The sequence below is a fragment of the Macrobrachium rosenbergii genome, chromosome 8, assembly GCF_040412425.1.
Source record: "Macrobrachium rosenbergii isolate ZJJX-2024 chromosome 8, ASM4041242v1, whole genome shotgun sequence".
NCBI lineage: Eukaryota > Metazoa > Arthropoda > Malacostraca > Decapoda > Palaemonidae > Macrobrachium > Macrobrachium rosenbergii.
The window spans coordinates 42,002,115-42,028,388 of record NC_089748.1 but is presented as its reverse complement, the minus strand read 5'-3'; the positions used below and the strand labels follow the sequence as shown (position 1 = coordinate 42,028,388).

Below are 26,274 nucleotides of genomic sequence, written 5' to 3'. Positions count from 1 at the left end.
TATCTTTCTGATATTTACAGTCTTTTGTCTGTGTTTTTACGGAATTCCCCAACGGGCTCGTACTAAACACGTCGCGAAGGTCGATACATGGATACCGGGTTAAAAACCTTATGGGGGTCACTGTCTAGGAAAGATTAATGTGACTTTTTTTCCTGTGACTTTTTCTGACTTTTTTTCCCCCGGAATCGATATAATACGAACAGATGACATAGAAGGATATGAAGGTAACCGATAGACAGACTAGGTCTAAAACGAAGCGCAATCATTCAACTGCTTGGCGATGCAGTTCTCAGTAACTATCCTGTAAGGAACAGCCCCCCATTCTTCTCTCATGCCTTCCAAACCTCCCCTCATCAACCATCGAGCTACAAAACGTTGTAGTAATCTCCATAATGGAATCCTTAATCTCTGAGATTACTCCTTTATCGGTGCTTTTAAGCGATTAAATATTGGGGAGTGAAAAGTGTCTCAGGCGTGTATTCTTGTCATATTTTTCATCTTGTTTTGTCCAGAGTTATTGTTCACGTTTTTGTTTTGTTATGTTCGTGAGATATTCATATGTGTACTTGTATATAGTATGCACATGTATATTACATAGAGAGAGCGTGAGAGAGTTCAGAGGATTAGACCAGCATTGAAGATTGTAGGACTAAGGCCACTTTATTGTTCACATTTTTTTTTTTTTTTGTTATATTCACAGTATATTCGTATGTGCATAAATACTCACATACTGTATGTATGTGTATATATATATATATATATATATATATATAGAGAGAGAGAGAGAGAGAGAGAGAGAGAGAGAGAGAGAGAGAGAGAGAGAGAGAGAGAGAGAGACCTCAAAGGATTAGATTTATAGTATTGAAGATTGGATCAAGACCACTTTATTGTTCACCTTTTTGTTTTTTATACTCACAGTATATTCATGTGTATAAATATACACATATTGTATATATACAGAGAGAGAGAGAGAGAGAGAGAGAGAGAGAGAGAGAGAGCTAGCTCAAAGGATTAGACCGGTATTGAAGATTGTAGGACCAAGACCACCTTATTGTTCACATTTTTGTTTTGTTATATTCACAGCATATTCATATGTATATATAATATGCACATAATGTAAATATACATAGAGAGAGAGAGAGAGAGAGAGAGAGTTGTCAAAGGATTAGACCAGTATTGACCAAGACCATTTTATTGTTCAGATTTTTGTTTTGTTATATTCACAGTATGTGTACCTGTATATAATATGCACATGTATATAAAGAGAGAGAGAGAGAGAGTTCAAAGGATTAGACCAGTATTGAAGATGCTGGATCTTTATAGCGTTGCTGTTTTTTTTAATATTGGATTATGTTTCTTTTCGGAGACAGTTTCAAAGTGATTAGGCCTAAAGACGAAGTTTGTGAATATATTTAGATTATTTTTTCCTTATATTTGGATATATGAGTGTTTTTTTCTGCTCAAGTTAACGTTTTTTTTTCTGCTCAAGTTAAGGTGTTTATAGATTCGAACGAAGTAGGCGACATTGTAAGTATACACAAAATTTTGAAATAATTAACATAAGACATGTTTAATAAAGCAGTAACTCATAGTAATAGAGGAAACCAAGGGATTACATAGTTTATAAAGATTACGAACTATGTAAAATCGAATAATTACAATGACTATTGAATTATAGGCCTAAGAACTGTAGTGAAAATGTTAGTACCTGTATTGTGCGGGGAATCCGTAGATCTGGATGTATCATTTTTTAGTAATTTATTTGACGCTAGCATTGATTCTATGCCTATGCTGATTAAACTTTTTTATCAGCTAGAATAGTATTAGTATACTTTAGTAGATGCCATTACCGTTATCGTATTGTCAGCGCATTTTTTTGTGTCCATACATATATTTCAACGTGAGAAGTATGATAAAATGCTAGGTTACGATAATGGTTGTGCATATTCCAAGTTTGATAAATGTATGAGATTTCGACGGGTATGTATGTGTGTGTGTGTATAAGCGGCATAGACCTAGGCCTATCTCTCCGTGGCCGAGTGATTTGCATATTGAAGTCAATATTTTGTAGTGACAGACGTGTCCTAAAATGCAATTAGCAGTTTTCATTGTGAAACAGGATGAATATTTTTCGACATCATCCTCGAAATTGATGTAAGCGGAGCGAAATACAAAACAGATTACGCCCAAATCGCGAGTCATTCTTCATTATGAACGGCGCTCGTCACCGTCGTTGTAATTAATGCAAATTGCGTTTCCGGTTATTTACTCTGATTTCGGTCGTAAAGCGATGCAAATTACCCACCCTAACTAATGGGAAGAAGAAGTTCTGGTTATAACTTGTGTTATTAATAACGGAGCCGTAAGCCTCCGCGGGCGGTCCATCTTGTAAATTGTCCAGAGCTGTAGAACTACGGTAATTAGTGAGCATCTGGCGGGCAGGGGCAATCAGCGGGAGTGTTAAGGGGAAAATGCTCTTATTGAGAATGGAAGGTTAGAGCAGATTCTGGTGTAATCATTCTCGCAAAGAGGTTAATTACTCTGCTTTTCTGGTTAATTAATCTGCTTTTCTTGTTGTTTCAGTGGGAAGGAAAAGGTGAAAGTTTAGCTGTGCGTGTTGTTGTTGCGGCTAAAAGAAGTAAAAATCGGTCGTAGAATTTTTTGAGGCTATATTATTATTATTGTTGTTGTTGTTGTAAGAAGTTTGACTTATACTTTGGCACTGGAGACAAAAAACATTGCTGAGTTGATAAATGGGTAGAAACTTGAAAATTAGACGTTAGTAGACCTATGTAAGTCGAATTTATCAGTAGATTGAAGCGAGTGGCGAAAGATTCTGAGAAACCTGGGTCTAGTGTTGAAGTATGCCTATTGGTAAGGAGTATTAAAGCTATTTAAGAATCTTCAGAGGACTCAGAGGGAAAACGTGAACGAAAAAAAAATATATATATAATATTGAAGGAATCGAAGTAAAAGTGTCACAGGTAAAAAAGTCACATTAATATTACCTAGATAATGACCCCCAGAGATTTCAACCCGTTATGTATCCACCTTTGGGCCGTGTTTAATACAAGCCCGTTGGGGCTTACCGTAAAAAAACATAAACAAAAGACTGTAAATATCATAAAGATAATGACCCCCAAGAAATATTGTAAATTTTTCCCATTGGCTTTATTACCAGCCACCACAAATTAATGTGACTTTTTTCCTAGCCAAAATTATGACTTTTTTTTCCTGCGACTTTTTTTTTTTTTACTTGCCACCGGGTGGAAGTAAGAGGTTAATCTAGATAGATAATAATAATCTTGATGTTTAACTTATGCGTTGGATAATGATTTTTTGGGGGGGTTGGGGCATATTTTCATATCTGGTTTGGCAGCCAAGAGAATTAAGGTACGGCTGCTGCCATGTTTATTATGAATCACGTGTCATAATGGAAATTGCTTTGTTGAATGGCGAGACGAAGCTAGCCTGTTTATGCTTGAAACAATTTTTTGTTTTTAAGGATAATTGGATTTAGTCATGAGATCCTTTGCAAAAATTATATTCCCAGTAATTGGAGAGAGAGAGAGAGATTTGTGGATTATTTCTTATCTCCAGCAATTATGATTTTTCAGAACGACAAATTCCAGAGATTAGCGAAGAGGTTCATGTGTATAATTGATGGCTTCATGAGATTCCAATGAGCTATTTCTCTCTCTCTCTCTCTCTCTCTCTCTCTCTCTCTCTCTCTCTCTCTCGGCGACGTAGCAATGCACAGGCAGCGTAATCGCGTCCATTATTCACCTAAGTGTCTTGCAATCATTCTTCCTTCTGTTTCCCCCTTGTAATCAAGTCGTAAGTAGCTCTTGAGAGCCATAATTATCCTGAAAGCTGAAAGCAGTTTGGGGACAATATGTGTGTAATTTTACGACTCAAACTTCCTAAATTGAGACTATTTTTGTGCGTGTTGCACACACACACACACGCACACACGCTAGAGGTCCCAGATTCGATTCCTGAGTAAACGTGAGCCATTTAGCCAAGTTCTATCAAATTTCACTGTATGGTAATATGTAAAGTAGATGGCCGCACGAAGATATCGTTTGGTAATATAATAGTTTGTCGACCACACAATATAGAAATGGGTGTATATAATACTTTGATCAATGAGAGCTAGTACTAAACGCGGCGTCCCAAGGAACTTCCGCCATGTTTTAGTACTAGCACCTCGGAGTAGGTGACGCCTAGATAACAAGATAAAGTAGCACCTACTATGTGTGTGTATGTGTGTGTTTTATGATTATCCATTCTGATAACATTACAGCCGTTTCTGTTCGAATAATAACAAATTGTTTCATTTTCTTTCACAGGTGTACCAACTGAGGAACGAATTTAAAAGCTACAGTCTAGACTAATACTTCAGTTCTGTGGAGTGAGAAGGCGAAGGTAAGGATAAGTTAACTGCATTTATAAATCTAATGCCGAAATAGTGTATCTCTCTCTCTCTCTCTCTCTCTCTCTCTCTCTCTCTCTCTTGGATACCAATTGAAGTGTTTAGAATACCTCTCTCTCTCACTCTCCTGGATACGAGTTGAAGTGTTTAGAATCTCTCTCTCTCTCTCTCTCTCTCTCTCTCTCTCTCTCTCTCTCTCTCTCCCCTGGGTACCAGTTGTGGCGTTTAACTGAAGGCATGTCACGACGCGTTAAGATTTAATATTCGTGTCATATAACGTCGAGGTTCGCACCAGGCTTATTACTTTAACATTATTATTATTATTATTATTATTATTATTATTATTATTATTATTATTATTATTATTATTATTGAAAGATGTTGATTCAAATAGTAAAGTAAATAAATTAATACGTAAATATATTTTGAAAGGAAAGCCCACTTAATGAAGTATTTTCCAGATGGTTTCACCCTGTTGGGATTAAGGATTACCTTGTCGAGGTATCAGCCAGAAGGTGTCGCCCTGATGGGGATAAGGATTACCTCGTCGAGGTATATTTTAAATGGCACCACCATATAGTTAAGGATTACCTCATCGAGGTATCTTCCAGACAGTTCCGCCCTGGTGGGGACTAAGGATTACCTCATCGAAATGGCTTCGCGATTGTGGGGGGATAAGGGTTACCTCGCCGAGGTATCTTTCAAATGGTTTAAACCTGGTCGGGTGTAAGGATTACCTCGTCGAGGGCCTATCGTTTTCCTTAATGACATAAACATTTTGAAATGAATATAGGATTTAGGCCAAAGGCCAAGCACTGGAGCCAGTGAGGTCATTCAGCGCTGAAACGGAAATTGACAGTGAAAGTTAGAAAGGCGTAACAGGAGGAAAACCTCAAAGCAGTTGCGCTACGAATCAGTCGTCAGGAGAGGGTTGAGGAAAGTAAGACGGAAGAGAGAGAATGTGAAAGGAGGTACAGTAAAAGGAATGAAAGGGGTTGCAGCTAGGGGCCGAAGGGACTCTGCAAAGAACCTTAAGTAATGCCTGCAGTGCACCGCATGAGGTGCGCTGACGGCACTACCTGCATTTTGCGTGAGTACAGATCGAGATCGAGAGAGAGAGAAAGAGAGAGAGAGAGAGAGAGAAAGAGAGAGAGAGGGAGAGAGAAAGAGGCCATACCTACTGTATATTCTATTAATAACTCCCATAATTTGGGGGCATAAACACGGACGCTTTGGTATCTGCGGCAGGAGCTTACGTAATTGGCAATTAGGATTAAAGCCAACAGCGTAATGAGAGAGAGAGAGAGAGAGAGAGAGAGAGACTTGTTTCCCCCCTTCATGGAACTCAGATCCCAAAATAAAATTTTTGGGGACGAGACTGCCTCTGTTGCTTATTTTTTTTTCCTGTCGTATAGGTTGTAATGTTGTATTGGTTTTGGTTATAGAATCTCGTTATTACTCTAAATGGTTGTAGTATATACAGTTAAGATCAATATACACCAAATACGTCATTCTCATTAACCTAAGTCAGTCTTTACCTGGGGAAGCTTCTTCCTCGATTCCAGCCCTCATTATTGTTGCTGATCCAGAATTCCAGACTCTGTAATTCCCATTGTTCCCGGTTCAAAATTTGTAATTCCCGTCGGTTCCCGGTTCAGAATTTCAGACTCTAATTCCTACTGTTGCCAGTTCAGAATTCCAGACTGTCATTCCTTCTGTCGCGGGACCATTTTGCAATCTACTGTATACTGTAGGCTACTGTATATTTTCATTAATGCTATTATTAGTTTTCTCTGAAAGAAAACTGTTGTGCCGGCTTTGTCTGTCCGTCAGCACTTTTTTCTGTCCGCCCTCAGGTCTTAAAAACTACAGAGGCTAGAGGGCTGCAAATTAGTATGTCGATCATCCACCCGCCAATCATTAAACCTGCTAAATTGCAGCCTTCTAGCCTCAATAGTTTTTATTTAATTGAAGGTTAAATTTAGCCATTATAGTGCTTCTGACAACGATATAGGACAGGCCACCACCGGGCCGTGGTTAAAGTTTCATAGGCCGCGTCTCATACAGCATCATACCGAGACCAGCGAAAGATAGATCTGTTTTCGGTGGCCTTGATTATAGGCTGTAGCGGCTGTACAGAAAACTCGATTGTGCCGAAGACACTTCGGCCCATTTTTAACTTGTTTCTGGTGATAAAAGTTGATAGCTAGACGCAAGCCTCATTATGATATTGGCATGTTAGACGCACTATTTAAGAAACTGGGTATATACCAAAATCCTAGCGTACCTTTAAGAAATGTGAATATTATTCCATATGAGAAAATTTGTACTTATTAATTGAGTCAGAACTTTTAAATCTTCTGAGATAATTTTTCATTGATAAAAGGAAACAAGTAAAATTGGCACAATCGAGTTTTCTGTACAGCGCATAATGCTGTATGAAACTCTCAGCCACGGCCCATGAAACTCAAAGCCGCGGCTCATGAAACTCTCAGCCACAGCCCGGTGGTGGCCTGTGTTGCTGACACCTATGGCGGTGCCAGACGCACGATCATGGCTAACTTTAACCTTAAATAAAATAAAAACTACTGAGGCTAGAGTGCTGCAATTTGGTATGTTTGATGAATTGAGTGTGAATGATCAACATACCAATTTGCAGCCCTCTAGCCTCAGTAGTTTTTAAGATCCGAGGGTGGACACGAAAAGTGCTGACGGACAGACAAATAGCCATCTCAATAGCTTTCTTCTACAGAAAACTAAAACGGATGTAGTAAAAAATAAGGCCGTGGAATCCTCACCTTTTGATTAAGTACTTTTTTTTTTTTTTCTTTTTTTTTAACTTCAGATACCGAACAGCACGAAGTGTTACTGTCTAGACCGGACTTAATTGAGATATAATGAGCCAGTTCTTTTTCTTACTCTATTTTTTCAGGGACAAAATTTATTTATAGGAAACAGCTGGATGCAGAGAGATCCCATAGTTTTGTGACAGAGGAAAGTAAAGTCAGTATGCACAGGAATCCATGGATTAATATTATATATGTGTATACTCGTATATATATTATATAATATGTTGTATATGTGTATATGTATGTATATATGTATATATACTGTACATATAATGTGTATGTAGATTGTGTGTGTGTATATATCTGTGTATGTTATATATATATATATATATATATATATATATATATATATATATATATATATATATATATATATATATGCAGTGTTTGAGTAAGTTTAATTGATATAGAGTTGTCAATTGGGACTAATTTGGCGCTTTCACCACAATTAATGAATAATTATTCAATGCATTTTATGGTTATGACGTGCCACGGTGTATAAGCATGTTCCAATGAAATATATATATATATATATATATATATATATATATATATATATATATATATATATATATAGAGAGAGAGAGAGAGAGAGAGAGAGAGAGAGAGAGAGAGAGAGAGAGAGAGCGGTAAAGTATGGTTGTATATAAATGAATGAAAGAGGCTGAAGCTTTCAAGATTAACTGTTTACATAGTATATGTTGAGATGGTTTGGTAATGTAGAGAGAAAGGAAGACAAAAGCTCGGTGAAAAAGGTGTATAATAGAAGTGAATGGAGCACTGTGTGCATAGGGGTTTTAGACGTACTGGTGATGTACCTTCCATATAGCTTTAATTTGTGTTGTAGAGGTACTATTGGCAAAAAGGTAAATGCTCTTTGCAGCGTTCCTTCGGCCCCTAGCTGCGGCCCCTTTAATCATTTTACTGTACCTCCGTTCATATTCTCTATCTTCCACCTTATCTTCCACCCTCTCCTAACAATTATTTCATGTGCAACTGCTTTGAGGTTTTCATCCTGTTACACCTTTTAAAAGCTTTTTATTGTTTCCTTTTCAACGCCAGTGCTTGGCCTGTGGCCTAAATTTTAAATTCCAGTCCCAGCAATGAGATTTGAAGTGGCACATATGCAATATCAGTTTTATTAAGAATCCCTTGGTAATCAGGTGTCCTCCGCAGAGAAAAAAATTCATATGAAAACTTTGTGGCATAAAGATCGTGTAATTTTATTTTTCATTTTATTTTGGGGCTACAGGAAGCTGTTAATTAACTAAAAAGAAAAAAAAATAATTGGAAGTTATCAGTACGTTAACCGAGTGAAAAATATTTTTTGTCTAATGCACAAAAGTTCATATGGGATAATTAACCGTATGAATTAATATTCGCCCGGAGTAAGTTCTCTCTCTCTCTCTCTCTCTCTCTCTCTCTCTCTCTCTCTCTCTCTCTCTCTGTGCAAGTCTGTTTGATTCTAATGAATAATGAAAAGACCGCTGGATGAAAATTAAAATGGAAAATAACTCTCTCTCTCTCTCTCTCTCTCTCTCTCTCTCTCTCTCTCTCTCTCTCTCTCAGTGTGCAAGTCTGTTTGAGTCTAATGAATAATTTTAAAAGACCTCTGGATGGAAATTAAAACGGAAAATAACTTTCTCTCTCTCTCTCTCTCTCTCTCCTCTCTCTCTCTCTCTCTCTCTCTCTCTCTCTCTCTCTCTCTCAGTGTACAAGTTGGTGTGATTCTAATGAATAATTAAAAGACCTCTGGATGGAAATTAACATGAAAATTAACTTTATTCCTGTTGCAGTCTGCCCAGAATTAGTTCCGTAGGGAGTTATCTCAAGGGAGTAATCAGATTGCGTTGCCTCTCTTAATCAAGTTTAAAATCTAATTGGAATAATTGTAATAAATTAGGTTAATTAGTGATAAATAAACGCTAATTTTGAGGTGTAAAACAAGCTTCATTTAGGCGTGTGATTCTCTGCATTCATTTGTGAAGGAGGAGTTAGAAATGTGATAAGCATACGCTTGATTCATTTCTTTTATTTAGTTCTTGCAAGACATTTCCTTGTCAGTCTTCCTTCAAGAGTGTTGGCCCTTTTTACTTCTTGTTCATTTGCTTTTCTTTTTCTTCTTTTTCGTTTTTAGCCTCCTCCTCCTCCTCCTCCTCCTCCTCTTTTTCTCTACATTTTTCTCCTCCTCCTCCTCCTCCTCCCTCCTCCCTCCTCCTCCTCCTCCTCCTCCTCCTCCTCCTCATTTTTCTCTTAATTTTTCTCCGCCTCCTCCTCTTCCACCTCCTCATTTTTCTCTTCATTTTTCTCCTCTTCATCCTCATTATTTCCCCCCCTTCATTTTTTTCCTCCTCCTCCTCCTCCTCTTCCTCATATTTCTCCTACAACCTGTCAACATCTCCCTTCCTTCCTTCCGTTCTTTATTCCTTTCTTTCTTTATTCCTTCCTTCCTTCCTTCCTTCCTTCCTTCCTTCCTTTCTTCCTTCCCCTAATTGTTTCGTACCTCGCTTTCTCTCTTTAGAAAGTAATCAGGGAGAGTTCAGTGCCAATCGAAAGATAATCAGCGTCATTAGAGATTTTGGTCATATGTGGGATTCGCTTTTACCGAGTTATTTTTCATCCTCTTAAAAGCATTCAGCATTATTAGTCTTTTGTAATTCTTGTTCACGCTCCTGGTGGTAATTTTGTTGAAGGAATAATTAATAAGGAGGTGATTCGCATTTGTTTTTTTTTTTTATTGAAGAGAATAAGTCAGGTCGACCAGAACATCAGAAATATATTTTGATTTCTGTGGGTATGTGGGAACGTGTGCTAAATGTGATAAACCAGTCTTTTAATCTCTCTCTCTCTCTCTCTCTCTCTCTGTCCGGAATGTTTAGGACGTAAGTATATACATGCCAATGCGAAATCTCTCTCTCTCTCTCTCTCTCTCTCTCTCTCTCTCTCTCTCTCTCTCTCTCTCTCTCTCTCTCTCTCTCTGGAATATTTAGGACAAAGTGTATTCATGCTAATGTGAAATTTCTCTCTCTCTCTCTCTCTCTCTCTCTCTCTCTCTCTCTCTCTCTCTCTCTCTCTCTCGAATGTTTAGGACGTAAGTATGTACATGCCAATGCGAAATCTCTCTCTCTCTCTCTCTGGAATATTTAGGACAAAAGTGTATTCATGCTGATGTGAAATTTCTATCTCTCTCTCTCTCTCTCTGGAATGTTTAGGACATAAGTGTGTAATTGCTGATGCGAAATCTCTCTCTCTCTCTCTCTCTCTCTCTCTCTCTCTCTCTCTCTCTCTCTCTCTCTCTCTCTCTGGATTATTTAGGACGAAAGTTTATACATGCTAATGTGAAATTTTCTCTCTCTCTCTCTCTTCTCTCTCTCTCTCTCTCTCTCTCTCTCTCTCTCTCTCTCTCTCTCTCTCTCTGGGACAGAATGCACGGAAGGAATAAATGTCAGTCAGCCAACGTAATATTTCAAAATTGCATTTTATCAATTTTTAATATATTTCGCCCAACATTACCTTGTCGATTTTAAGACTGCTGTCAATTTCTCTCAAATACAGAAGACACATTTATTTTTGAAATATGATTTTTATTTAAGAAAACCTTTGAATTTTACTGCAAAATTGTGAAATGGAATTTTATTCAAAGTTAAAAAGTTTTTTCAAAAGCAAGTTGTTCATCCTTTTACTTCTTTTCAGAATGTCTATTATCCCTGAAGATAATTACGCCCATTTGCGTAATTAATTGGCGATCCTTCCGTAATTGCGTAATTACGATATTGAACTGAGAGAGAGAAAGAGCAGTATACCACTGCTAATTTTTTTTTCCGCTTTTGTATTTTTCACTGCTGGTTTGAGAGAGAGAGAGAGAGAGAGAGAGAGAGAAATTAGCTGTAACGAAACGGTGAAAGCAATAAAACAGTTAAAATTCTTTTCAGCCTTACTGTTTTTTTCACTGCTAGTGTGTGTGTCTGTGAGAGAGAGAGAGAGAGAGAGAGAGAATTTTCCATAACGAAATGCTGAAACTTATATACCACAGGTATATTTTTTCCTCCTTTACATTTCTTTTCAATACTGGTGAGTGAGTGAGAGAGAGAGAGAGAGAGAGAGAGAGAGAGAGAGAGAGAGAGAGAATTTTCTATAACTTAACGCGGCACAATACACCACAAGTAAATTTTTTTCGCCTTTCCATTTTGTCACGAATATTTTGAGAGAGAGAGAGAGAGAGAGAATATTTTCGCGGGTGGTTTGAGCCCCGTCATTATTTTCATCGGCGTAATGAGACCGCGGATGATAATTACGGCTTAAGTGATGGCCATCTCTTATGAAACTCCATTAATGAGACGTGAGCCAATGGACCAGTCAAAAAAAAAAAAAAAAAAAAAAATATATATATATATATATATATATATATATATATATATATATATATATATATATATATATATATATATATATATATATATATATATATATATATATTACAATGAGAGTGAAGGTTAAGGAAAAAAATTATGATTTATAAAAAAAAAATTATAGTTATAATTATGTATTATTTATGGTCTATTTTAGCCTGTGGAACAGTCACCAAGATGTCTACATATTTTTCTTAAGATCTGTCTTATGAACAAGTGCATTTTAGATATTAATATCCTACATTTCTTCATATTTGGTTCCCGCAGGGCGGTGCGTTGGTGCCCTTAGTATTTATAAGGTTCTTTGCAGCGTCCCTACGGACCCCCTAACTGCGACCCGTTTCGCTCCCTTGACTGTACCTCCGTTCATATTCTCTTGCTTCCAACCTTTCCACTCTCAGTTTCACTTTCAGCGCTGAATAATCTCGTAGGTCCCAGCGCTTGGCCTGTGGCCTAAAATTTATATTCGAATTCCGATATGTATTCATAAGAAGCAAAGTTTCTCATTTTTCAATTTATGAAGCAGCGAAATTCTTTGCTCCTTCGGTATAGGCTAGCTGTTTCGTGTAGGGGGTTAGTACCGTCGGTGCACCTCATGCTGTGCACTGTAGGCATGACCAATGGGTGATGGCAACGTACATGGGGCCCACAACTGCATCCACTTTATAGCCTTTTTGTACTTCACATTTATTCTCGATTCCTTTCTTCCATCTCGCTGTTCAGCCTTTTTCTGTCCGCACTTTTTCTGCCCGCCATCAGATCTTAAAAGCTACTGAGGCTAGAGGGCTGCAAATTGGTATGTTGATCATCCACTCTCCAATCATCAAGCATACCAAATTGCAACCCTCTAGCCTTGGTAGTTTTTATTTTATTTTAGGTCAAAGTTAGCCATAATCGTGCTTCAGGCAGCGATATAGGATAGGCCGACACCGGGCATTGGTTAAAGTTTCATTGGCCGCGGCTGTTACTGTTACAGCATTATACTGAGACCACCGAAAGATAGATCTATTTTCGGTGGCCGTGATTATACGCTGTACAGAAAACTCAATTGCGCCGAAGAAACTTCGGCGCATTTTTTACTTGTTATCTATTTGTTTAATTATTGATGTGTTCATTTATTATTTCATTTTTAATAACTAATCTCTTCTGTCTGTATTTCCTATTAACTCTGTTACTTCTGTCAAATGAACACCATTTTTTCTGGAAGCCTGAATTTCAAGTCGGTGGCCCCTTTGGTGGGCTTGTTCCATATGAATAGGGTTCGTCTTCTGAACAGTATTAACAATGATACGTGAATAATACGTGAAGCAAGGGGTATTTAAGATCAAAGAACACCGCTTCCAGGATTGAAAGGTTGCCCTCCTCTTGCCCAGAGCCCAAAGGGAATGAGGAAAGAGGATTAAGAGATCATCCTTTGGCCCCCCCTCCTAAAAAAAAAAAAAAGAAAATAAAAATGAATCTTGGCGAAATTGGCTTTCTGTGGAATTAGTTCGAGAGGAAGTCTTGGAATGAATTGGAAGGGTTTTTTTTTTCTCTTTGAAGTTATTACTGCCCTTGGAAAGTCTCTGACTGAATCTGTTGGTTTTTTATGTATTTGCTGGAAAGATCAGATGATTTTACAGTCAAACTTAACAAATTTATTGACTACATAAACTGGCTTTGCAATTCTTGAGCTAGTCAGATTTTTTGCATTCTCGCATCTGAATTTGCAAATGGCTTATAATGCTCTGTAGGCATTACGTAAGTTACTTTGCAGCGTCCCTCCGGCCGCTAGCTGCAACCTTTTTCATTGCATTTACTGTACCTCCGTTCATATTCTCTTTCTTCCGTCTTTCCATCCATCCTTTCCTAAAAATTGTTTCATAGTGCAACCGCGAGGTTTTCGTCCTGTTACACCTTTCAAACCTTTTTTATTCTCAAATTCCCTTTCAGCGCTGATTGACCTCGTAGCTCCCAGCGATTGGCATTCGGCCGAAATTTTACATTCCATTCCCTACATTGACTGAGTAGCTTTCCATAGAGGAAGGGAGTAAATACTGTCCCATCTTCCAGTCCTTCGCTCTCTGTGGTGAGCTAAATCTCACTCCCATGTTTTGTGTGCGCGCTGGAAACTGGAATCGTGCAATCGTTAAACCTGGAAGTGCCAGGAATACTTTGTCTCCATTCCGAGGCATTATGTACTTTCGTTCAGTTTAGAGCAGGAATTAGTCCTCCCCGTTCCAATTACGGTTAAGAAATGAGAGACTTAATATCGCGGAACAGTACAATTTATTTAGCTGAGATTTCCATTAGGATACTGTGATCTAATTGCTTGAGAGAGAGAGAGAGAGAGAGAGAGAGAGAGAGAGAGAGAGGCGGGGTGGGGGCGGGGGAGACGGACTCAACTGTGGCTTTCAGTCGTAAATACCCATTTTGCCAGATAGTATATTATTATTAACCCCCTCTCTCTCTCTCTCTCTCTCTCTCTCTCTCTCTCTCTCTCTCTCTCTCTCTCTCTCTCCACGTACATTTGCGTTTGTGAAAGCTGGTAAGCGTTTGCAAGGATTCAAGCGGCTTGTGTGCATAATCGTACATTAACTTTGCGTTCTGTCAGTCCAAAAGATATTTGAGGAGGATTCGCATCCTACAACGCCAGTAGCCAAGGATTATTAGGGAATTATCAGTCCCTTTGAATTATATCACCGTAGCTGGAAGCCGCTTCAGACTAATGACGGGCGAATTATCTTTATTTATTATTGCTGTTCAGTAGATGAACCCTATTCATATGGAACAAGCCCACCGCAGGGGCCATTGACTTGAAACTCAGGCTTCCAAAGAATATTAAGGTGTTCATTAGGGAGAAATAAGGAAATGAAGAATTTCAGAAGAAGAATACCACTTGTTGAAAAGAAAAAATTAATAAATAGATAAATAGATAGAAGTGTATCAGTGCAAGAAGAATAGTATTAGAGTAGTAATCTCAGTATCTCAGGAATTATTTCTGGAACGATAATTTATCTGGGAATGTTTACATGGCGTGATCGGGTCTTGCGCAGAAATCATAAACAGAATATTTCTGAAATTTGTGGTTTTTTTTTTTTTTTTTTTTTGAGATTACGTCGGCTGCATTGGCAACTTCCAAGAACTCATGTTTGGTGTAAGGTATTTCATATATAATGAATTTATTTAAGTAATTTTTACTCAAATTTCATTACCCAGGTGGAGCATAGCAGCCGTGAAATCGGGGGCAAAACGGAAAATTGACTTCAAAATTAGAAAGCCAGAATATAAAATTCATTTGAATATTTCTTTTTGCCAGTTACCCACTGAGTGTTATAAATTGATACAGATATTTCTTTGGCGTTTTGAATGATTTATTTCGTAGTGTAGTAGCCATTAATAAGTAAAAAACCATAGGAATGTATAGCTATGAGAGATTGTATTTTTTTTCTTTTTTTTGTATTTTGTGAAAATACAATGGCTCATAGTTATACATTATTGTGGCTTTTTACTTATTATTTCCGGTCACGTTGTAGTGATGCCATTGTTAGTGTCTCTTTTTTTGTGTTTTTTTTCATAGTTTTTTTTTATGCTTGTCTCTGTCCTTTTTGTAGAATAATTCCAGTTTATGTATATATACATACAGTATATGTATATATATATATATATATATATATATATATATATATATATATATATATATATATATATATATATATATATATAAACCCATCTTTAATAGGCACCATTGTCAGCTCGAGTCGAAATACCATCAAGACTTGTTGGACCAGTAACTCTCTCTCTCTCTCTCTCTCTCTCTCTCTCTCTCTCTCTCTCTCTCTCTCTCTCTCTCCTATACATATATATACACAAAGCTCTAAATAAATACCTGAATGCAACTGACAGAAACACCCCCATTGAAGTGCATAAGCACTTCATATTCGGGTACCTATCCGATTAATTACCTGGAAAAATGTCAGCTTCCGGTGATTAATAGCCTCGGTTTCACTGCCGATGATTGATTACTTTCGGGGGTAATTAAGTCGTTAATTGATACTAAATGGCTTGTCTTTCCAGCTGACAAACCTTTGCCAAGACAAGAGGGGGTTCAAATTCGCCCCCTTATGTTTTGGCGCGTCACTGTGACGGATTTCCGGAAAGGAGAAATCACTTTGTTGGCGTTTTGTATGTTACTCCTAAAAATTATCCTGGTGAGTGGGGTGCTTGGTTGAGAGAGAGAAAGAAGAAGAGAAGAAGAGAGAGAGAGAGAGAGAGAGAGAGAGGCAAAAGTAAATGAGAAATGGGAATATGAAGTCTATTCTGGAAAGAGAAGTGAAGGAAACCCTTCAGTTATTATCTAGGTGGTATCTAATTAATTAGGTACTTGGCTGAGAGAGAGAGAGAGAGAGAGAGAGAGAGAGAGAGAGAGAGAGAGAGAGAGAGAGAGAGAGAGAGGCAGAAGTAAATGAGAAAAGGGAATATGAAGTCTATTCTGGAGAGAGAGGTGAAGGAAACCCATTAGTTATTTTCTAGGTGGTATCTAATTTATTAGGTGCTTGGTTAAGAGAGAGAGAGAGAGAGAGAGAGAGAGAGAGAGAGAGAGAGAGAGAGAGAGAGAGAGAGAGGCAGAAGTAAATGAGAAAAGGGAATATGAAGTCTATTCTGGAAATAGAAGTGAAGAAAAACCCATCAGTTATTTTCCTAACCAATTTTGTTCTTCTTGGAATATCTGAATGCTTTCAGATACCCCAACCTCCTTCGGGCCGTAGCTGCAACCCCTTTCGTTCCTTTTACTGTACCTCCACCCCTCTCCTAACAGTTATTTCAAAGTGAAACTGCTTTGAGGTTTTCCTCCTGTTACACCTTTCAAACCTCCGACTCTCAATTTCCTTCCCAGCGCTGAATGACCTCATATGTCCTAGTGCTTGGCTTTTGGCATAAATTCTACATTCCATTCCTGCGAAAAACCGTTGGAATATCCATCCTAATATTCTCCTAAGGGCTTCTCAGGGCCATCCTAGCAGGCTCTTGTAAAGTGCACTCACTGGAAATCCTACAGTAGGATTCAAAGGACTGAAGGAAAGAAAAAATAATAACAATCCTGTGCAGATAATTGAGACTTCTTCTTCTTCTTCTTCTTCTTCATTGCAATAGCGCAGACTCACGGAAAGGTTCGGGAGTTTTTTTTTTTCGGAAGGAGAAAATGAGAATCTTTTGTGTTTTTGTTTCGCAATGGGAAGCGATGAGGGTGATAAGATTCGATGAGGTGTATGTGTGTGTGTGGCCAGTTCGCTTAGTAATGGAATCTTTGCAATAGAACGGAGACACGGAACGGGGCCTCATAATATACCTCTTTGGAGAAAGGAAAAATTAAGATCTTTCGTTTTTTGATGTCTGGAACCTCGGAAGTTCAAGCGAAGGTATACGATGCCTTACTACAGTACTCTAAAGCAATTCTGCTTGTATTTTATAATTCACATACATTTTTATCCATTTATTCATTAATTTGTGAATTTATTTTTCTTTTCTGATGATTATTCTCCTCTTTCTGTATTTCATATTACTTTCTGTTACTTTATTGAAAAGAACGCCGTATTCTTTGGAAGACTGAATTTAATATCAATCCCCCCCCACCGTGGGATTGTGTTATGTGGATAGGTTTCATATTCCAAATAATATTAACTATGTCATCAGGAAGTTTACGATTGCTGGGAGATTAAGTATCTAGCTAGGTCAGTCGCTTATATATTATTTTTATTGTGCACGAGAATTTTTCATTGCTCTTCAAAATGCGTTGGAGATAGAACGAAAAAAAACAAGGTCTATACTTTATTTCGAATTTTTTTTTTATTATTATTATTATTATTATTATTATTATTATTATTATTATTATTATTATTATTATTATTATTTCAGTAGATGAAACCTATTCACACGGAACAACCTCACGAAAGGGGCCACTGACTTGAAATCCTTTAAGCTTCCAAAGAATATGTTAGTTCCAACCTCCCGCCGCAGCAGACCCCACACTGCGGCAGTAACTGATCAGTAATTTTTCATCGCCCTGGGGGAGACGCGAATTACTTAAAAAAAAAAAAATTGGGGTAAAGAAATTATTTTATTCACACAAATATTGTATTTCAGGACCATGAAATAATAAATAGGCGTGAGATAAACAGTTCCTAAGCTTTTGGGGTTTAGGATTTTCTGAAATTTATAATAGTAATTGTATAATTCTTTAAATTACGAATTGTACACTAAAGAAAGATCACGGTAACGCCTGGTAGCGTTTGTAAATGGAATTCGCAGCAGATGCAGATAATTTTCTTACCACAAAAGAAAGGAAGTTTTTTTTTCCTTCACAAGTAGTGGATTTCTGTAAAGCACAAATTCAGAGAACAGCGCTGCAGTGAAGCACTTTATTCAAAATGTATCTGAGTCACGGAAATGCTTTCTTTTCTTCTTCTTCTTTTTAAATCTTGAAGGTAATGTTTATGTACATAACTTGTTTGAATAAATATTTCGTCCGCCTACACACTTCAGGATTATGCAAACTTTTCAGGTATCTTTCCTTCTTCGTTCTCTACACAGCTCCAAACCATATGTAGTTATGTCCTGTTAAAAGTGGAGTAATATATATATATATATATATATAGACTGAATGAAACCTGTTATTTGTCAGTTTTTTATCTTTTTATGATGAAATTGATTATATATATATATATATATATATATATATATAGAGAGAGAGAGAGAGAGAGAGAGAGAGAGAGAGAGAGAGAGATTTTTAGTATAATGCTACCAGTCATCTCTGATAACTCTCTGAGAAGACAAATCAGCTGACAACTTTAAGAGCAACCCATCACAGGCTAAACTAATTATTGATCTGAGTGACAGCAGCAAGAGTTTCCAGCCATTTAGCCCTAATTAAATCGAATCGCGCCGTTGTGGCTACCCACTGTCTTTATGTGTGATTATTGTGGTTACAATCAGTTATAATTTAGATACTAGGTGTTCATTGTATGTGGAATATCCGTCAAGAGTTTTGGGGAGCGCTAGAAAATTTTTCTCATTTTTTACTGAAAAATGTAGACTTACAATTTCGTATTCATTTTCTCATTTCAGTTTTGTCTCGATGTCCATAGAATGGTCGATGTTTCATTGAATGAGTACCTATATTACCAAAAGTTAAGTGGGCAGAATTTGTGGGGCATTTTATAGGCACCGAAGTCTAGGCCTATAACGCTTAGATTGGCGAAAATGTTTAAGGTATCAGTAATGACCCGATGGCGAGTCACTTATGGCTCTCTCATTACTTATTCCCGGTGACTTTCCACTCACAATTTTTATTTTTCATTTGTTTGGCGCTTTTCGAACATACACCAGTAATGAGCAAGCATTCTACTTCAAAACGACACCAGAAAAAGTGTCATAACGTGAATAGTAAATTCAGAACCTGCGAACACAGTTGAACATTGCCAATCGCAGCACTGGCTTTGGGGCAGACGGGACTCTCTAAGGCCACGTGACCAAGAGGGGTGCTGTTGTTGACAGAAATCTCCCTCGTAACTTTCAAAAACTTTTCCTTGTCTCAAAAGTTCGATGATAGGTGGTGCCACCTCTCAGGGCAGCTTGAATAACTGCCCTAAAAGCTGTGGTATCTTAGAGCTATAACTTATAGTGGTAGGGAGTTGCGGAAGTAAAGTCTGCTGCTTAGGCCTAAGCTCGACCTGACGCATATTCCTGTCGAGGTTGTCCTGTATCATGGCTCCCAATTCTTAGGTACCGTTTCCGATCCTGTGGCTTTGACTAATGACAATAGTGGCTCTTTCACCTGTATTGAAATAAAAGGGAGCTGGAGTGATCAGATGCAGTAAAACTAACCTAGATTGCGTTGGGAATTTTTGCTTTGGTAAATGTAAAGGAAACGGCCGGATTAAGATATCGTTTATCAATATAATTTTTGACAATAATATTAAAGAGGAAGTATTTAGTGCAATACAGGTAAGAAATCTACCAAGATAACTAGAAACTTACCGTCTTTCGGAGGAGCTGGTACTAAACATGGCGGGAAGCTCCGAGGAGCGCCATGTTTAGTACCATCCCCTCGGGGGCGAACCTAAAAAAACATGAACGAAAGACGGTAAATTTCTCGTTATCTCGGTAGATTTCCGCAATGATCTCGCCTGTACTTCATAATATACATACACCCTTTTCTATTGTCTCCAGCAGGAGATATCGGGAATGCGCGTTTGTATTTATAAAGCCTCTCAGTCTGAACCTTGAATTAAATCTTTTGCTTGTGGTGACGCGCGACGAATAGAAAACGGGGCATAGAAAACGAAGTCCGTTATTTATCGTCCCGGAGAACTTCCTCTGAATTCGAATGAACTCGAACAATGCGGATCAAGACCCGAGGTTCACACTCCGTCTTCGGAGATCCGCTATTTATTTAGTCCGAGTCCGAAGAGAGAGAGAGAGAGAGAGAGAGAGAGAGAGAGAGAGAGAGAGAGAGAGATGGATACGTGTCCATTAATTTGGATAAACCAGTTATCGAGCCAATTCGAGCGTTTAGCCATGAATTTATGATGCCTTCAAACGGCCTGTTTTTCAGTCCAAGGAATTGGGCTTTCGTGTTAAATAGCCATTACAAGCGATTTCGCGAACATCAATCAGTCTCTCTCTCTCTCTCTCTCTCTCTCTCTCTCTCTCTCTCTCTCTGCACCTTCTTGGTTCATTAATGTATTTTCCTTCGTCATGTACCCCAAGAGAACGACTCTCTCTCTCTCTCTCTCTCTCTCTCTCTCTCTCTCTCTCTCTCTCTCTCTCTCTTTTTAATTTTTATTTGTATTTTTCTTTCTTACGCTGCCCGGAATGGACGATCTCTCTCTCTCTCTCTCTCTCTCTCTCTCTCTCTCTCTCTCTCTCTCATTATTCATTGCTGCAAATGAGATGAATAACTTACCTTTGATGTCAATTCTCTCAGTTCTCAAGACTAAAAAAGGCTGCAAAGGTTTTTGAGATTCGGGTGCTCGTCTTTGGCGACATCTTTGATGCAAGCGAAGGGTTACTCATATATAATGAGGAATTAGCACGAATTGCTTCTCATTTCTTCCAAAGACGAAAGGGTTGAAAAGACTTTGATTCCACGGGGTTTCAGTGGAAGGATTTTGGTCCGCGCCTTATCGAGTCTTAATTGAAGAGAAAGTCTTAAGGACTGAGTCTTAATCGGTCTTGTTTTATATTTTGAAAAGAAAGTCTTAAAGACTAAGTATTAATTTGGTCTTTTTTCTTTTAAAGTCTTAAAAGGACTAAGTGTTAATTTGGCTTTTTTTTTGTTAGAAATGAAAGTCTTAAAGGACTAAGTATTAATTTGGTCTTGTTTTATATTTTGAAAAGAAAGTCTTAAAGGACCAGTTTGATTTGTTTTTTGTTCAGTTTAGAAAAGAAAGTCTTCAAGGACCAAATGTTAATTTGGCCTTTTTTTAATTTTGAAAGGAAAGTCTTAAAGACTAAGTATTAATTTGGTCTTTTTTTTCTTTTAAAGAAAGTCTTGAAAGGACTAAGTATTAATATGGTCTTTTTTTTTGGTTCGAAATGAAAGTCTTAAAGGACCAAGTATTAATTTGGTATTTTTTTAAAAAAAGGAAGTCTTACAGACTAACCTTAATTTGGTCGCTTTTTTCTGATAAAATCTTAAATAACAAGGTTTAAGTGGTCTTTCTTAAAAAAAAAAAAGAATGTCTTAAAGGACCAGGTTTAATTTTTTTTTTTTTTTATAAAGTAAGTCTTAAAGGACCAGGTTTAATTTGGTCTTTTTTTGTTTTAAAAAGTCTTCAAGGGCCAGGTTCAATTTGGTCTTTTTTTTGGTTTTGAAAGTCTTAAAGGACTTTTAATTTTCTTTTAAAAAAGTCTTCAAGGACCAGGCTTAATTAGTTTTTTTTTTTAAGTCTTAAAGGACCACGTTTAATTGTTTCTTTGTTTCGTTTTGAAAAGAAAGTCTTAAAGACCAAATAATAAATTGGTCTTTTTTGCATTTTGAAAAGGGTGCATATTCACATAAAGTGAAAAGATTAAAAATATCAAGGTAATACAAAATATCTAAACTCCTTTTATTTATTTTATTTTATTTTATTTTATTTATTTGTTACGTATTTCGGTATTTCCTATTACCTTCAGTTACTTCTTGCTAATGGGAACCGCATTCTATAGAAGCTTGAATTTCAAGTCAGTGGGCCCTGTGGTGGGCTTGGTCCACATAAATAGGATTCGTCTCTTTAATAATAATAATAATAATAATAAGAAAAGATGTCGATGTTTTGTCTTGTATTTTCCTTATGCCCTGTTTCGTGTCAGTAATTGAATTCCTAATTTCTTCTCTTCGCATTTTTCTTCCTCCTATTCTGAATTGATAATTCTTCATTACAGCCTCTGTTAATTAATACCGATATTCCGTCTCCTCAATGGAAAGTTGATCACGAGCAGGATTCCTAATCTGAACTTTGTACGGGTTGGCCTAATTAGATCATTTTATTAATCATTCAAGTGTGTCGCTTCAAATGACTTCGGATAAACCGTTAGAAGTATTGGGCTTTTATTATTCTCCAGGAAGCTGAAAGTCTTTTAATCTCTCTCTCTCTCTCTCTCTCTCTCTCTCTCTCTCTCTCTCTCTCTCTCTCTCTCTCTCTCAAAAATAAGCATACTTTTGTACTCTCAACTTTTCTCTGTACTTCTGTTACATTGGTGTACCAGGAACATGAACACCGTCTCTCTCTCTCTCTCTCTCTCTCTCTCTCTCTCACAGATGTCACTCAGTGAAGTATTCGGAACGATTCTCATCAATACCTCTGGCTGCTTAAGCTCTGGAGATCTGTTCCTCAAACCTGGAAAGATTCCCATTCCAGGAAGAACATTGGGCCCCAGGGCTCCACTGGGAAGCACCGAAAAAACTCCCTTCTTCCTGACCAGGAATCCTAGATTCCCTCCGGAATCCCTGTAGGAGTACTTCAAAAATCAAATCTGTTTTACTCAGATGCTGAAAAAAGGCACACGAACCGGCTCCTGCCTTCCTGCTATTCCTCAGAGGCTCTGGATCCATTCAGCGATCTGTTCTGAGGGCACTGGATCTCTCTGGCTACAGGAACTTGGAGTTTGTTCTGGTTTTAAGTCTAAATCTTCAGGAGGTGAAGGAGCTGATGGCGGAATTGGTTATGTAGTCTTCAAGGAATCTCAGGAAATTGGAGCCGAGGTGAGTGTCTTTTTTCATTATTTAACCTAATAAAAATCATTAGGAGACACTCCGAGGATTCCGGAGAGAGCCTATGGCCAACCGGTTTAGAAAAGGGGAACTTTCCCGGTGCTTCTCAGGGACGCCTGGAGGACACACACACACACACACACACACACACACACACACACACACACACACACACACACACACACACAGAACGCTTTGCACATGTCTTCTTTCAGATCTTCCTTCATGTGGACTGAGTTTACATAGTTATATCTTTGTGTTCATTAAGATTACAACATATATATATATATATATATATATATATATATATATATATATATATATATATATATATATATATAATATATATATATATATATATATATATATATATATATATATATATATATATATGTACACAGTACATGTATGTGTGTGTGCGTGCGTGCATGCGCTTGCTTGTTCGCGTATGTGTCCTTCAGGCTTCCCGGGGAAGCACCACGAAAGCTCCCCTCTACCAAACCGGGGCCCCAAAGCTCTCTCGGGAATCCCAGGAGTATCCCATAATGATGATTTTAATTAGGTTTAATAATAAAAAAAAAAACACTCAATTCGGCTCCTATTTCCTGAGATTCCTTGAAGACTATAATATCCTTTTCAGCCAACAGCTTCATCATTCATCACCTCCTAGAGATTTGGACTTGAAATCAGAACAAATTCCAAGTTCCTGAAGCCAGGGAGATCTGATGTCCTCAGGACAGGATATTGAATGGATTCAAAGCCCTTGAGGAATCGCAGGAAATAGGAGTCAGTTCACGCGCCGTTTTTTCAGCATCATAATCAAATTTGATCACGGAAGCAGTCCTGAGGGAATTCCAGAGGGAATCTTGGGTGTATATACACACACACAATATATATATACCGTATATAAAACGTGTCTGCCAAATTCTGACGATTTCCTATCTGCTTTTTTTAGTGACCCCTTCCACCGTCCCCCGCTAAAAAAAAAAAGCAGAGAGAGAGAGAGAGAAAACCTTGCTCTTACTTAAAGAGGAAACCTCGTAGACCTATACACCTCATGTAGTTGGGAGGATGATCCATGCGCCCAATTTCACGGCGCCGGATGCCTCCTATTCTTTATTTTCTGTCAAGTGCGCGTAATTGGATTCCGGTCTGGCGTTATTTATTGGATGGAGGGAAAATGAGATGATGTGTTAAGATGGATCTAGAGGCCATAGGCTGTAGCCTACGACCGTCCGGAGGAAAGAGCAGTTTGGTTAAGTCTGCTAGGTAACGGTCGCTCTCGGCTGCGAGTTTTTAGTCTCATCATTCGGTGGGATTATGTCTGTAGTATCATATTCTTCGTTTTATGACTTATGATTTGTTGTTGTAGAGTAAGCTGTCCTTGTGCCAGCGCTGGCTCTTGTTCCTGGGCAGCCCTTAACACAATTTTATTCGTGAAAGAGGCTTGTTGTATACCCTTTCGTCATAATGATGCATATATGTAAATATTCGTTCGTATGGGAAACTTTAATTATCTAAAATACAAAAGAAATATCGCAAATAGGAGAGAAAACTGAAAAATAGGTTAGTAATGGTGGAATGTGATAAAAAACATTCGCTATTGAATAGCAAAAGCTTTATAAGACAAGTAAAAAAATCGAGTTTTCTGTACAGCCGCTACATCGTACAATCAAGGCCACCGAAAACAGATCTATCTTTCGGCGGTTTCGGTATAATGCTGTATGAGCCACGGCCCACGAAACTTCAACCTTAAATAAAAAAAAAAAAACTACTGAGGCTAGAGGGCTGCAATTTGGTATGTTTGATGATTGGAGGGTGATTGATCAACATACCAATTTTCAGCCCTCTAGCCTAAGTGGTTTTTAAGATCTGAGGGCGGACAGAAAAAAGTGCGGACGGACAGACAAAGCCGGTACAACAGTTTTCTTTTACAGTAAACTAAAAAGCTTGTAAATAAATAAAATAAACAAAGAATATTATCAGAGATGCGTGAAACGGGAGAGAAGAGGCAAAGGAAGGAGGAAGGATATTGTATTGGGATAAATTATCCCGGCAAATATATGTACTTGTTATGGCGGGTTACTCTTATTGTATCTGTCGAAGAATTGCGCTTATCGGAAAAAACCCGTTTTCTATTTTGGCCGAGCAACAACTGGCGTTGTTTGGGAGATGATGAAAGATTTTATTTATTTATGTGTTTATTTGTTTACGTATTTATATGTTTATTTATTCACATATTTGTTTATTCATTTATTGATTTATTCACGTATTTATTTATTTCAGAAATTTGTTTATTTTATTTATTTATTTGTGGGATTAGGTAAATATTTTGGTGAATGTTAACTTAGGTTGTAACGTTTGTATTGAAAATTTTTGTAATAATTACTGGGCATTGAAGATGTTTGCAATAATTACTGGTCATTGAAGATGTTTGTAATGATTACTGGTCATTGAAGATGTTTGTAATGATTACTTGTCATTGAAAATGTCTAATAATTACTGGTCATTGAAAATGTTTGTAATAATTACTGGTCATTGAAAATATTTGTAATAATTACTGGTCATTGAAAATGTTTGTAATAATTACTGGTCGTTAAAAATGTTTATAATAATTACTGGTCACTGAAAATATTTGTAATAATTGCTGGTCATTGAAGGTGTTTGTAATAATTACTTGTCATTGAAAATGTTTTAAATAATTACTAGCCAAATTACGCAACGTTCTTTCGTGTTATGAAGTTTATTGAAAGAAAAAAATTCTGAATAACTTTTCCACCATAATTTCTTGAGGCTTTCCAAAAAATTCTTTCATTTTAGGAGAGTTTTTTCAACCAGAAACATGTATTTACTTAAAAAAAGAATTCGGATTAATATATTAGAAAAATTTGCTGTCCTGTAAATTTATTTTACTTTATGATTTGCTTTTTTCAATTCAGCTTGTCCATAAATATAACTGAAAAGTAATCCTGATTATATAAAAAATTTAATTTAAAAGTAATCCTAATTATAAGAATAAACTTATTTTAAAGGTAATCCTGATTATGCAGGTAATTGTAGTTTAAAAGTGATCATAATTTTATAAATAAATACAGTTTAAAGGTAATCCTAATTATAAAAAAAGGTAAAACTTCGGCGCAGTCGAGTTTTCTGTCCGGTGGTGGCCTCAGCCACGGCCCATAAAACTCTTAGCCGCGGCCCATGAAACTCAACTGCAGTCCGGTGGTGGGCCTATGTTGTTGGTACCTGTATCGCTGCCAGAAGTACGATTATGGCTAACTTTAGCCTATAATAAGATAAAAACTACTGAGGCTAGAGGGCTGCAATTTGGTATGTTTGATGATT

General features: G+C 37.4%; 1 protein-coding gene across 3 annotated transcripts in view; it reads left to right on the top strand.

Moving 5' to 3' along the window:
- The window catches only part of LOC136840750 (adrenocorticotropic hormone receptor-like), a 267,970-nt gene that overhangs the window by 213,435 nt on the left and 28,261 nt on the right, over positions 1–26,274 (top strand). For all 3 annotated transcript variants that reach the window (XM_067107599.1, XM_067107598.1, XM_067107600.1), the window contains one exon: positions 4,353–4,428. The gene's annotated coding sequence lies outside the window, so the exon portion shown is untranslated. The remainder of the gene's footprint in view (positions 1–4,352; positions 4,429–26,274) is intronic.